Source organism: Octopus sinensis, linkage group LG6, assembly GCF_006345805.1.
Source record: "Octopus sinensis linkage group LG6, ASM634580v1, whole genome shotgun sequence".
Taxonomy (NCBI): domain Eukaryota; kingdom Metazoa; phylum Mollusca; class Cephalopoda; order Octopoda; family Octopodidae; genus Octopus; species Octopus sinensis.
In genome coordinates, this window is record NC_043002.1 from 96,643,341 (window position 1) to 96,655,840 (window position 12,500).

Below are 12,500 nucleotides of genomic sequence, written 5' to 3' on the forward strand. Positions count from 1 at the left end.
CTCATTGTATTCATTTAAGAGTTTCACCTCTAGGACTCACATACATTCCGACATGTTATTCGTCATATATGTACATGTATGAGTAGATGTGTAGTTAATATCTTAAAATAGAATTATTTCTATTTTCAAAAATCAGTGAATGTATTTCACTTGAAATATATGTTTTCAAAGGCGAATAGGCATCGACAGCTAACAGGCCATGCTACTCCAGACTGATGATGAGCAATGGTTCTGAAACTTGGATCTGGTTGCTGATTTTGCTGGGTGGAGGTGCTTGGTTCCACTTTGAAAACGTAAGGACACAGGAAATGTTTTAAGTCCAACAAGAAACGGTGCTTCCTAGGGCTAAATAACAGTAGCATTCTTTCCTTTTCTGGGACTGTCACAATAAGTTGACAACATGCACAGTTATACACTTACATAAATACATTCACAAACAGATACACAGTCATATATATAGGATGCCATGTCGTCGTCATTGTGGTATAAGATGTCCTGTTGACAACAGAAAGATTATCTTTAAAAATTCTTTTATTGTTTTAATCGAAATGAAAATAATGGAAATGAAAGGAGAGTATTGTAGTTCGCTGAAGTATTGTGTATTGCTTGTAAAATATGTTAGTTAGTTAGTTAGTTAGTTAATTTGGCTCAAAAGCAAATAGCAAGGCCATATAGGGGGACATGGAGTTAAGTACAGGATGGTGTTCATGTAAAGAGTTCAGGCCACTTGAGGTCCAGGGAGGCTTTGAACAAAGCGGTCGTCGGCATCTTCACCATCTCGTCTGGCAGCTTGTTCCACGGATCCGCAACCCGGACGGAGAAAGGTAGAGCTTTTCGGAATGACCCCGCAGCCGACGCTCCGGAGCAGGAGTGAAGAACAGCTCTTTCGAGAGGTTACACTTCCCACTTATGATGTTGTGGGCGAGAATGAGATCACCACGGCGGCGGCGTTTTTCAAGAGAATAAAGGTCGAGCGTCCTCAGCCTTTCTTCGTAGGACAAATTTTTGAGACCATGAACCATGCGGGTAGCCAGCCTCTGGACTCTTTCGAGGTGCTGTATGTCTTTGAGGAGATAAGGACAAGAGGCTCGAATCCCATACTCCAATATGGGTCTCACCAGCGTGACATAGAGTGGCAGGAATATGGCTGCTGTGAGCATTCCGAATGACCGTCGAATCAAAAACAGAATTCCGCGCGCTTTGTTGGCAGCATGGACGCACTGGGCCGAAGGCGAAAAGGAGGAATCCACCAAGATACCCAGGTCCTTTACCTGATCGGTCCTCTCCAGCAGCAGACGACCCGGCTCGAAATCAAGTTGAGTTGCAGGAGTAGAGCCGACAGGCAGATGACAGCACTTTGACACGTTCAGACACAGGTCCCAATCGTTAGACCACTTCCAAATTTGGTGGAGGCATCGACGAAGATCCTCTATACTAAAATATAACGTGTCTTGAATGGCACAACAATGCTGAGTGAACTATACTAACTGTTATAATTTAATTATCCCTAGTCTGATATAATAATAATAATATTTCGGAATACAAAAATTCCTTCTTCAGATATTGCTAGGAATTGATCGATTCACTGCTATAACCGGTTTTCCTGTGGTTACTGATTTTTTTCCGGTAGCATCTCTGCAGTGGTCTCACGAAGCTCCTTCCGGAGTGAGAAGTAAGTGAGGGCGGCTATGCCTCAAGCTCGTGCGCGTTGGCATATCCGCGGCGCTGATTCCAAGTTACGTATTATATGTGGATTTAATGTTTCTTTCTTTTTTCCTAATACATGAGAATGATACCAAACATGAACTTAAACGCATTCAGACGTAGCTAAATGATATATTGATTGTCACCTACGGCCTGTTGTTAATTTGGGGCCCTAGTAAGTCTATGAAAATAGCTTTCATAATTCTTAGATTACCCAAATTTATTTCATTGGCCTCAATTGTGATTGTTATGCTTTTGTCGGTGTTCTGGCATCTGTCTGGATGTTTTCTGAAGGAGGAGGCTCTCGTATTCAGATGTTTTTTTGATACGAATGTGTAACGGTCTCTTGTTGTGCTACATACATAGAACTTGTTGCATTTGTTATATTGTATCCTATACGCAACATTTCCCCGTTGGCATATATTATTATATCAGACTATCGATAATTAAATTATTACAATTATTATAATCCGCTCTGCATTTTTGTGCCATTCAAGACACAATTTCCTATTGACACTAACCAGCCCTCACATACATATACTATGTTTAATAACCTACCTAACGCAGAAATACAAACACACTGTGAGATATATACACACTCCTACACTCACACGCATGCATTCTCAGACAGATACATATTCATATACAAAATGAGACGTCGTCTTCGTCGTCAGTCATCACATATGTATATATATATATATATATATATGCGTGTGTGTGTGTGTGTATGTGTGTGTGTGTGTGTGTGTGTGTGTAGATGTGTGTATGTGTGTAAGAACGTACGTTACATATGTAGATCTATATGTAGATTTAAATGTTTAATAACGTACCCAACTCGTAAAGACGCACACTCTATTGGACATATACACACTCATACATTTAGATACATAAACTCACAGACAGATGCACAGTCATACAAAAACCGATAGTTTCATTTCGACATTTAAATTTCATTCGTGTAAAAATATTTTGGTCGCTTTGAAACCGCGAACTCTTCACTGACAAAACTTTGTGCTGCATTTGAGAAAGTAACAGTTAGGTCATGTGTGTGTATTTGTATGTATGTATGTATGTATGTATGTATGTATGTATGTATGTATGCATGTATGCATGTATGTATGTATGTATGTATCTATGTATGTATGCATGTATGCATGTATGTATGTATGTATGTATGTATGTATGTATGTATGTATGCATGATGTATGTATGTATGTATGTATGTATGTATGTATGTATGTATGTATGTATGTATGTATGTATCTGTGTATGTATCTGTGTATGTATGTATGTATGTATGTTAGCATTTACTTATGTACGTGTTTAGCCTGTCTGCATGTGTGTATATGTGTATGTACATATCCATGTACGTTTATGTACTGATATGTGTGTCTGTCCAAGTTGTATATATATATACATACATTCATATATATATATATATATATATAATATATATATATATATATATATATTATATATATATATATTATATATGTTCCATGCACAGGATCTCAGATCAAGTCATAATTAGAAGATTTATCTCTATAATCGATATGAAAATAAATTTTCCTGTTGACACTGACCAGCCCTCACTTACATATTGTATTTTTAATAATGCACCTAACGCTGAAAGATACACACACTGCGAGACGTATACACACGCTTACACTGACACACATACATTCATAGACAGACACACATTCATATCGAAAATGTGACGTCGTCGTCTACGTATCCGTAGTGGTTAACCAGCCCTCACATACATATAGTGTTTAATAATGTACCTAACGCGGAAGTACACAGACATTGTGAGACACACACATATATATATATATATATGTATATATATATATATATATAAATCCTTAAATCCTTAAAAATGTTTTAGCCCGAAGGCCGCGGCCATGCTGGGGCACCACCGCTGAATGAGCTACACTAGTTTGTGAATCCACCTCTGATACGTGGCACTTGATCAACAAGGGAGTTCGATGCTGCTGCCCGCATCCGTGTCTCCTGTCGTGAGGTAGGTTCATCTGGGACTCCCAACAAAAGAGATCCAGTTTAGTTTTAAAGAAACCCACATCCACACCATGTAAGTCTCTCAGGCATTTAGGGAGGATGTTAAAGAGCTGTGGTCCTCTGAAACCCAAGCTGTTGTAGTATCTGGACCTGTATTTTGATGGTGATGTTGGAATCCTTGGCACCACGCAGCGACGCCCCGTTCTGCGGTTGGAGTAACTTTGAATGCCAAAGTTTGGGACAAGACCCTCCAGGATTTTCCAGATGTATATCACTGCATATCTCTCCCGCCTCCGCTCCAGGGAGAAGAGGTTTAATACCTTCAGTCTTTCCCAGTAGCTGACATTTTGCATTGAGACGATTTTCTTTGTGTAGCTTCTCTGAGTTGCTTCGAGTTCTGCTGTTTGTTTTATATTGTGTGGTGACCAAAGTTGGGAGCAGTAGTCCAAGCGGCTGAGGACGAATGTTTTCCATAGGACCATCAGTGTCTCCTTCTCTCTTGTTCTGAAAGTTCGGAGAATCCATCCAGCTAGCCGTCTGCATTTTATCACCAGATTAGCAATATGCATTTGGAAAGATGCATCATTGCTCATGTCAATGCCCAGGTCACGCACTGATTTTGACTCAGGGATTGCAATTCTTCCTGGGCCAGTGTATCCAGTCTTCACGTCATTTACCTTTGTGTGCCAGTAGCGCAGGGCCTGGAACTTACCTGCATTAAACTGCATGTTGTTGTCCTCAGCCCACCTGTATATTGTGTCCAGCTCATGTTGCAGATGCGCAATATTTTCAGGGTTTTGTATTGCGTGGGAGACTTTTGTGTCATCTGCATAGCTAGCAAGGGTGGTCATCGTAGCAACTGAAGGCATGTCTGAAAGGGCCACTATGAACATCAGTGGCCCCAAGACAGTACCCTGTGGGACACCGCTTGTTATTTGCGTTTCCTTGGAGGTGGCTCCATTGCTCACAACTGCCTGTTTTCTGTCTTTTAGGAAGTTGTGCAGCCACTCTTCAAGTTTCCCGCCTATGCCGAGACCACGCAGTTTGTGACAGATCATACCATGGTCGACTTTATCAAAGGCTTTTGCAAAGTCAAGATATATTACATCCACATTTGAGCCATATATATATATATATATATATTCAAACATTTACTCACATACATTCACAGACAGGTATACAGTCATTTAAAAAATTTGACGCTGTCGTTAACCAGCCCTCACATACATATAGTTTGTTTAATAAGGTACTTAACGTGGATTGACACACACAGAAACATATACAACGTGGCTAGTATTAAAAGTAAATGTATAAAAGTGAAGCATATACTAATGCAGAGATACACGCTGTGTGATATACACACGCTCATACGCTCACACACATTCATTCATAGACATATACACAGTTATATACAAAATATGACGTCTTCGTCGTCGTAGTTAGAATTAAAATGAAAAGCATAAAAGTGAAATTATATCACATTACAATATAGATGTAATTCTTTCACTTTTATTCTTTGAGATATGACACGTAATACGGGACCAGTGCTAATGTTGCATTGCTTTAATCCAAACAAATTATATGTTGGCACTCACGGCGCCTCATAGTATCACCATGTGAAATTTGATTTCATTTGGTGGAGCCGTTTGCGAATGCATTGGAACAGAGGGACAGAGGATTTTATATATAGATTACAAAAAATATACTACTATAATATGTTTTGCTAAATTTTGGATATACATTTTGCCCGGTACCCTTAATACCCATTTAGATCTTACTGTGACCTCCTTTGTCTTTCAACTGACAATATTGAAATAGTTTATGTCACCATCACCCTCTCTCTTTCTGGGGATATACACCTTTCTTACTGACATCTTGTGAGATTCGTTCCTTAATGTGGCCATACCGAATTTATAGCCACAGTATATTAAGGGTATGGATGAATATCTGGTATTAATTAATTTATGTTCAGCAGCAAGAACTTAACTCTTAATTTCCCGTTGTTTTAATTCTTAGTGGACGTGGAAAATTAGCTGCATTAGAGCTTTTGATGGTGATAAGGAGATAGAAAAATATAGCTATATTACCATCTTCCGACCCCCATTGTCATAATCTTCTGCCACTCCAAATTATAGTTGAAGTATTTTATCCCTAAATTCATTCTGGTACAATAACAGCACTAAGCATTGTAATTATTTTATTCACAAGTTCTCGTGGTAAATTTTCTAAAAATGTATAATGTAATATCCTGCATGTTAAAAACCTATATGGTCTCATGCATCCGAGGATGGTGGTGTAGTTCAAATTAATGTAATGTTAGCATTGCTCGATTAAATGGAGTCCCCTGAAACGGTCGTAATGCACCAGTATACCTTCGCATCCTTGTTACTTATTCGCTTCTTATTCACCTTACTTCGAGCAGTGCTACTAATACCGGACTGACTTGGTGACACATTTTATATATATATATATAATATATATATATATATATATATATATATATATATATATATATATATAATATATATATATATATATATATATAATAAATATGTGTGGTGGGGTTATAAGTGTTCTAGATTTTCTTTGTATATTCTATATTCCATGATTGAACCCGATAGAATAAGAAGCAAATTTAAAAATAAATAAGTACAGGTGAACATTTGGTCATCTAAAACATTCAACATGGCCGTAGTCATGCTCTACTTAAGAAATAGAAATCAGTTTGACATGGGCTTCCCTGACAAAGAAAGTACACGTTTTAAATTTAAAAAACAATAGGGATTTTAACAGTATCAATATTCAACAGTAAATGCTAAGATTTGTATTTTCACTTCTAAATTAGGGTTAAATTTAGAACTGAAGAGGAAATATAGTTACAAGGACAACGCATCAATGATATGGAGAAAGTGTATGAGGTACATTAAACAGCTTTAAATATATACTCACGGAGCTCCGCATGTTCCAACAAATGCCTTTGTGGCTGTAACATTTGAAGCTCCTTTAAAGACGCAGACGTGATTCCAGCAATCGTTGCCGTTCATGATAGCAGTCCAGTTTGTGTCTTTAGTAACACATCTACCATCTGCCATCTTACAAACTGTTGTTGATAAGAAAATATATTGATAATTCTATTAAAACTATTTCTATAACATATTTCAAGTCAGAAAGATAGAAAAATTCGATAAGCTAATATTCCCGGCGTGCTAACTATTTTGCCCGCTCATCGTTGCAGATAGGGATATTCTGGTACATATGTTTATTTAATGTAAATTATGAACTTTTTATATAGAATTCATGTTCCTAAAATCAGAATAGATTAAAGTGATCGTTTTCATAGTTTGTAGCTCGTTTTTAAAGACAGGTAGAAGAGATTTCTGTATCATGAAAGGTATTTAAAACATTATATGCATGATTAAGACTTACAGTACGCCGGTGACGACGTAAAGATTTCCAACTGAGTGCACTTAACGTAGTTCTGTTGTACCTGTATACAAATCATTTTTGCTAACTGACTGGATACGGGCAACGTGAATTAAAGTGTCTTTAATTCAAGAATGCAACACACTGCCAAGAGTCGAACTCACATCCGTAAGACAAATACTGTAACAAATAAGCGAAACGCTTTCACACGTTATAAAAGTTATCATGTCCTGAACCTGCTCAACACCTTAACGTGTCCTCAACGTTGTGTGAACAAAATGATTCAGATTAAACAACGCTAGATAATGTTACTAACTATATGTTTCGTTTATGTTTTTGGAAGGGTTGAGGACATGATAACAAAGCTGAATGCTAGTCTGACTTACGTTTAATGTAACAGCGTAGAACAGAGGTGTTACGTATATCATTTATGGAAGTAATGTGAGTGTAGTTTTGTGCTTATTTAGTTCGAGGAGTTATGTAGAAGTGTATGTATGAATAATTGTGTATAGCTTTCATTTACGAATTGCGTGTATGAAACCAATGTGCGTATAAAAGTATCATTATATGTGTAGTTGCAATGTTGCTGAATTCTGTTGGGTGAGCTCGTGATAACTTTGAGAGGTTATTAAGTAATTCTTCTGCATTAATTAACAGTTTCACAGTTCATTTACATTATGGACGCATGTATCTATGTTTATATATATATATATTATATATATATATATATTATATATATATATATATGTGTGTGTGTGTGTGTATAAGTATAAAGCTACACATGTATATATATGTGTGTGTGCGTGTATATATTATACATATATATATATATATATATATATATATATATACATATATATATGTTTCTAGAATTAAATGGAAAGCCTACTATTCTAACTATAATATATCTAATTTTAATGATAGTATGAATGATAATTTTACTTATAATTTTAAATCAAAAATGGAACCCCCATTTAATAGAGAATTACAAACACTAGAAGATAATATTTGGAAGGCGGTGAAAAACATTAAATTTCATAAATACCCAAACAGAAATAATGAATGTTTAAGAAATTTAGCAATTGGAATTAAAGAAATGAGAAATATGGATGGTATTATTGTACAGTCAGATAAAACTAGGAATCTCTATAAATTGGATGTTAAATTATATGATAACCTTTTAGAGAAAGAAATAATTAAAAAAATATAAAATTCTTTCAGATAGTATAATTTATAATATTGATAAGGCCTCTAAATTAGTAATGATAAACTATGAGTTGGATAATAAAACTGAACCTTATGTACCTATGAACACTAGAATTACCCTGAAAGACCATAAAGATAATTTTTATTCAGACCCTAAAGTTAGATTAATTTGTCCATGTAAATCTGACCTTGGTAAATTGAGTAAACTTATTTTAGATAAATATATTAATAAATTAAATACACTTAATTACTTAAAATTATGGTTTAGTAATAATAATACTTTAAATTGGTTTAATAATATTAAAGAAGAAAATCGATATAAATTTATTCAAATAGATATAGATAATTACTATTCTTCTATTAATGAAATTGTGTTTAATAAGGCCCTTATTTTTGCAATGAATGAAGTGGGAATGACTTTTGAGGGGTTAATGTAATTAAAATGGCTAGGAAATCGTTTATAAAATACAAGAATAAATTATGGGCTAGGAAAGATACTAGGGACGTTTTTGATATACCTACGGGAGCACCTGATTCTGCACAAGCTACGGATTTAGTAGGTATTTATCTTTTATCTGAACTCCAATTAGAAAATTTAAAAATAGAGGGTGGTTTATATAGGGATGACCTTCTATTAAGTACTAAGAATTGCACTAATAGGTACTTAGAAGTATATAAGAAAAAACTTTATAGTTTCTTTAAAAGATATGATTTAAGTATTACTATATATAATGAGAATTTTAATGTTAATTATTTAGATGTTAATTTTAATCTAATTATGGGTAAAACACAACCATATCATAAACTTAATGAGAACCTTAGATATATAAATGTTACTAGTAATCACCCAACATCAATTAAAAAATCGTTGATTAATAATATAAGTAAAAGTATATCATTACGTTCTTATGATTTAGAGATTTTTAATAAACATGCTCCTTATTACAATGAACCCTTAGAGAGGCAGGTTATAATAGTAATATTACATTTTTTATTAAAAATAAAGATAAAACTATTAATAATAGAGATAAAAATATTGATAATAATTATAATAATTTTGTAAGTAATATTGGTAATAATCTTAGTAATTATAAAAATAAAAATGATATAAATAAAAATAAGAATAAAAATAAAAATAATAACTTTAATAATTCTTTAAATTTTAATTATAATTATTAATTCAAATCTAATAATAATAATAATATTAATATGATAAATCAATATAATAATAATAATGGTAACAATAATAATGATAGTTTTAATAATAATAATAAGAAAAATAAGAATAAAATTTGATTAATAGTTCCTTATGGTGCTCAAGTTAAAACGAACATTATTAAAGAGATTTTAGATATTATTGAACTATTTATTCGAGATAATCGTAAATATAAAAACATTTTCTCTAGTAATAATTTTCGAGTAGGTTATTCTACCACTAATAGTGTAGGTAACATTATTTCTTCTTTTAACAAATTTAAACTGAATAATTTTTATAAAAATAAATTATATAATAATAACAATAACAAAAAAGATAAGACACTCATTAACTGTACATGTAGAGATAAAACTAAATTCAAATTAAATAATAAATGTGATATTAACGATGTAGTGTATAAATGTATAGTTACATTACATAATGAGAATAATAATAATAATAATAATAATAATAATAATAATAATAATAACTCAAACGCGATATATATAGGGTCCACTTCCTCTAAAATAAAATTAAGAATCGCACAGCATACGCATTCATTTAAAAATAAAAGCTTATTTAACTCCACTGGACTTAGCAAGTACATTTGGGGACTTAAATCCCAAAATATTAATTATGATTTATCATGGGAAATAATTAGTAAGGCTAAATCATATAGTATAGGAGAGAATTTTTGTTATTTATGTTCACATGAGTTTAAGGAAATTTTATTTTATAAGCATGATAATTTAGTGAAAACACTGGGATGAGCGCAAAATAAAATGCAGACACAAGTTACTTTACTTATATAATAAATTTCTTGATAAATAATGAATATTTCTTAGCTTTAATTAGCTCCTTATTTGTTGATTTATGTAATAGTATTCTAAATATAGTAGGTGATTTATAGTACTTATTACATAAGTTTATTTTAGTTATTTAGGTTCTGCTTTTAATTAGAGTTAGTTTATAAATAGTTGTTTATTTTATTACTAAATATTTTATTACTAAATATTTCATTAATAAATATTTAATGGTTTATTGAATATAGAGTTTGGAAAGTTACAATTTTATTTATCTTATAATAAAGTTAAGTTTATACATTTTGCTATATTTCTGTTATAATTTTGTTAAATTAATCTATTTGTATGTAATCTCTTTATATTTGAAATATATTTATTTAGCTGTTTATTTAATCTATTTTATTTAATATAGAAGTATAGATTAGTAAGATTAAATATTTAGATTAAACTTAATATTTACCTCTATTTTTGTATTGAAGTATGAATATAGACATTTTTATACGTATTTATTTATATTATATATGTGTTTGTGTGTGTATGTATATATGTCTATAGGTTTATGTGCGTGTATATATATATGTATACGTATATACATTTATTTATGTGTGTGTGTGTGGGGGTGGGTGTATATATGTGTATGTGTATATATTGAGTATTGTATGTATTTACATGTATGTATGTATGTACATATGTGTATGTGTGTATGTGTGTGTATATATATGTATATATATATATATATACATATATATATATGTATGTATATTTATATATATATATATATACGTATGTATAGTTATACCGCAAATTTTGATAAGTATTTTAGAGATTTTGGTTATGATCACTAATTTTAGCTCAAAATTATAAGAGCATTGGGAAAGAATTTATAGTACGTTGAGGGGTTACTATAAAAAAAATTATTTATATATTTATTAATCATATAAGATTTTTAGAGTATATCTAATAATTAGTGGTTTTTATTCATTTAAATTATTTAATTTATTCTGTATTAAGTATTATTCATCATAGTTATTTTATTAATAAATCTTATAGTATAGAGTGATTTTATTCTTTATTTGTGACTTCATTCTGTTTACACTTATTGATAAACCATAACTGTTCCCATTCACAATCTTCATTGATAAAGCGTATTTGTTCCTCACGCTTAATGAATTCTTCAACAATTTATTCTTTTTTTGCTAATAACGTAATCCCACAAGTATTCTTATAAACGGTGTAAAGACGTTTTCCGATTCAAAATTTTAGTTCATTACAAAACCTCACTAAGATAAGTATTTATTTATATTTAAGATCTTTAAATTGTAAATTTTAATATTTTATAAGTCTTTGGTGTAATAATATTTTTCTTATGTAAATATCGTTGTTTATGTAATGATCTAATTATCGTAATTTTCTATATAATTATTAGATATTAAATTTAAGTTTATTCGTAAGATATTACTTAGCGATAGATATGATGTTTGATAGCAAGTATACGAGTTGTCTAAAGTTAGGTTTATGTATATACATGTATTAATAGCATTAATTGTAGTTTTAAATTTCTTATAATAAAAATTAGATGAACTTAGATAGACTTGGATATGTTTCGACCAAAGATTGGTCCTGGCCATGTCTAACTTAATAGCATAACTTAGTTATTGTATTTTTAAATTAATATTTGCTAGTTTTATTCCCATTGATAAATATATTTATAGTATTTATTCGATAATATATAACTACGAATTGATTATTTCTATAACTATTTTAAATATAAGATTTCCGAAAGTTCGTTTAAGTGTGTTTGTTTGTATTTTTGAAATTAGCTATTTCATCTTTAAATATGAAAAATTAATTTATTAGGTCTTTATTATATGCGCATATATATTTATTTATAGAGATCATTTTAGATCTTAATTATAATATTTATATACATTTATATATTTTCATTGATAATTTATATAAAATAGTCATTTTTTAAAAATATTTATGTAATTAGATATAGACTATTACCGATATTAAATTATTGGTGGGTCTCGTGCCTTAAAAATTAAAATTAATATTTAACATTATAATCGATTTTGATATAATCATAATCGTTAAGTTTTAAGTTTCTAGTTTGATAATAGACTTTATTATAAGTAAAATTATTATAT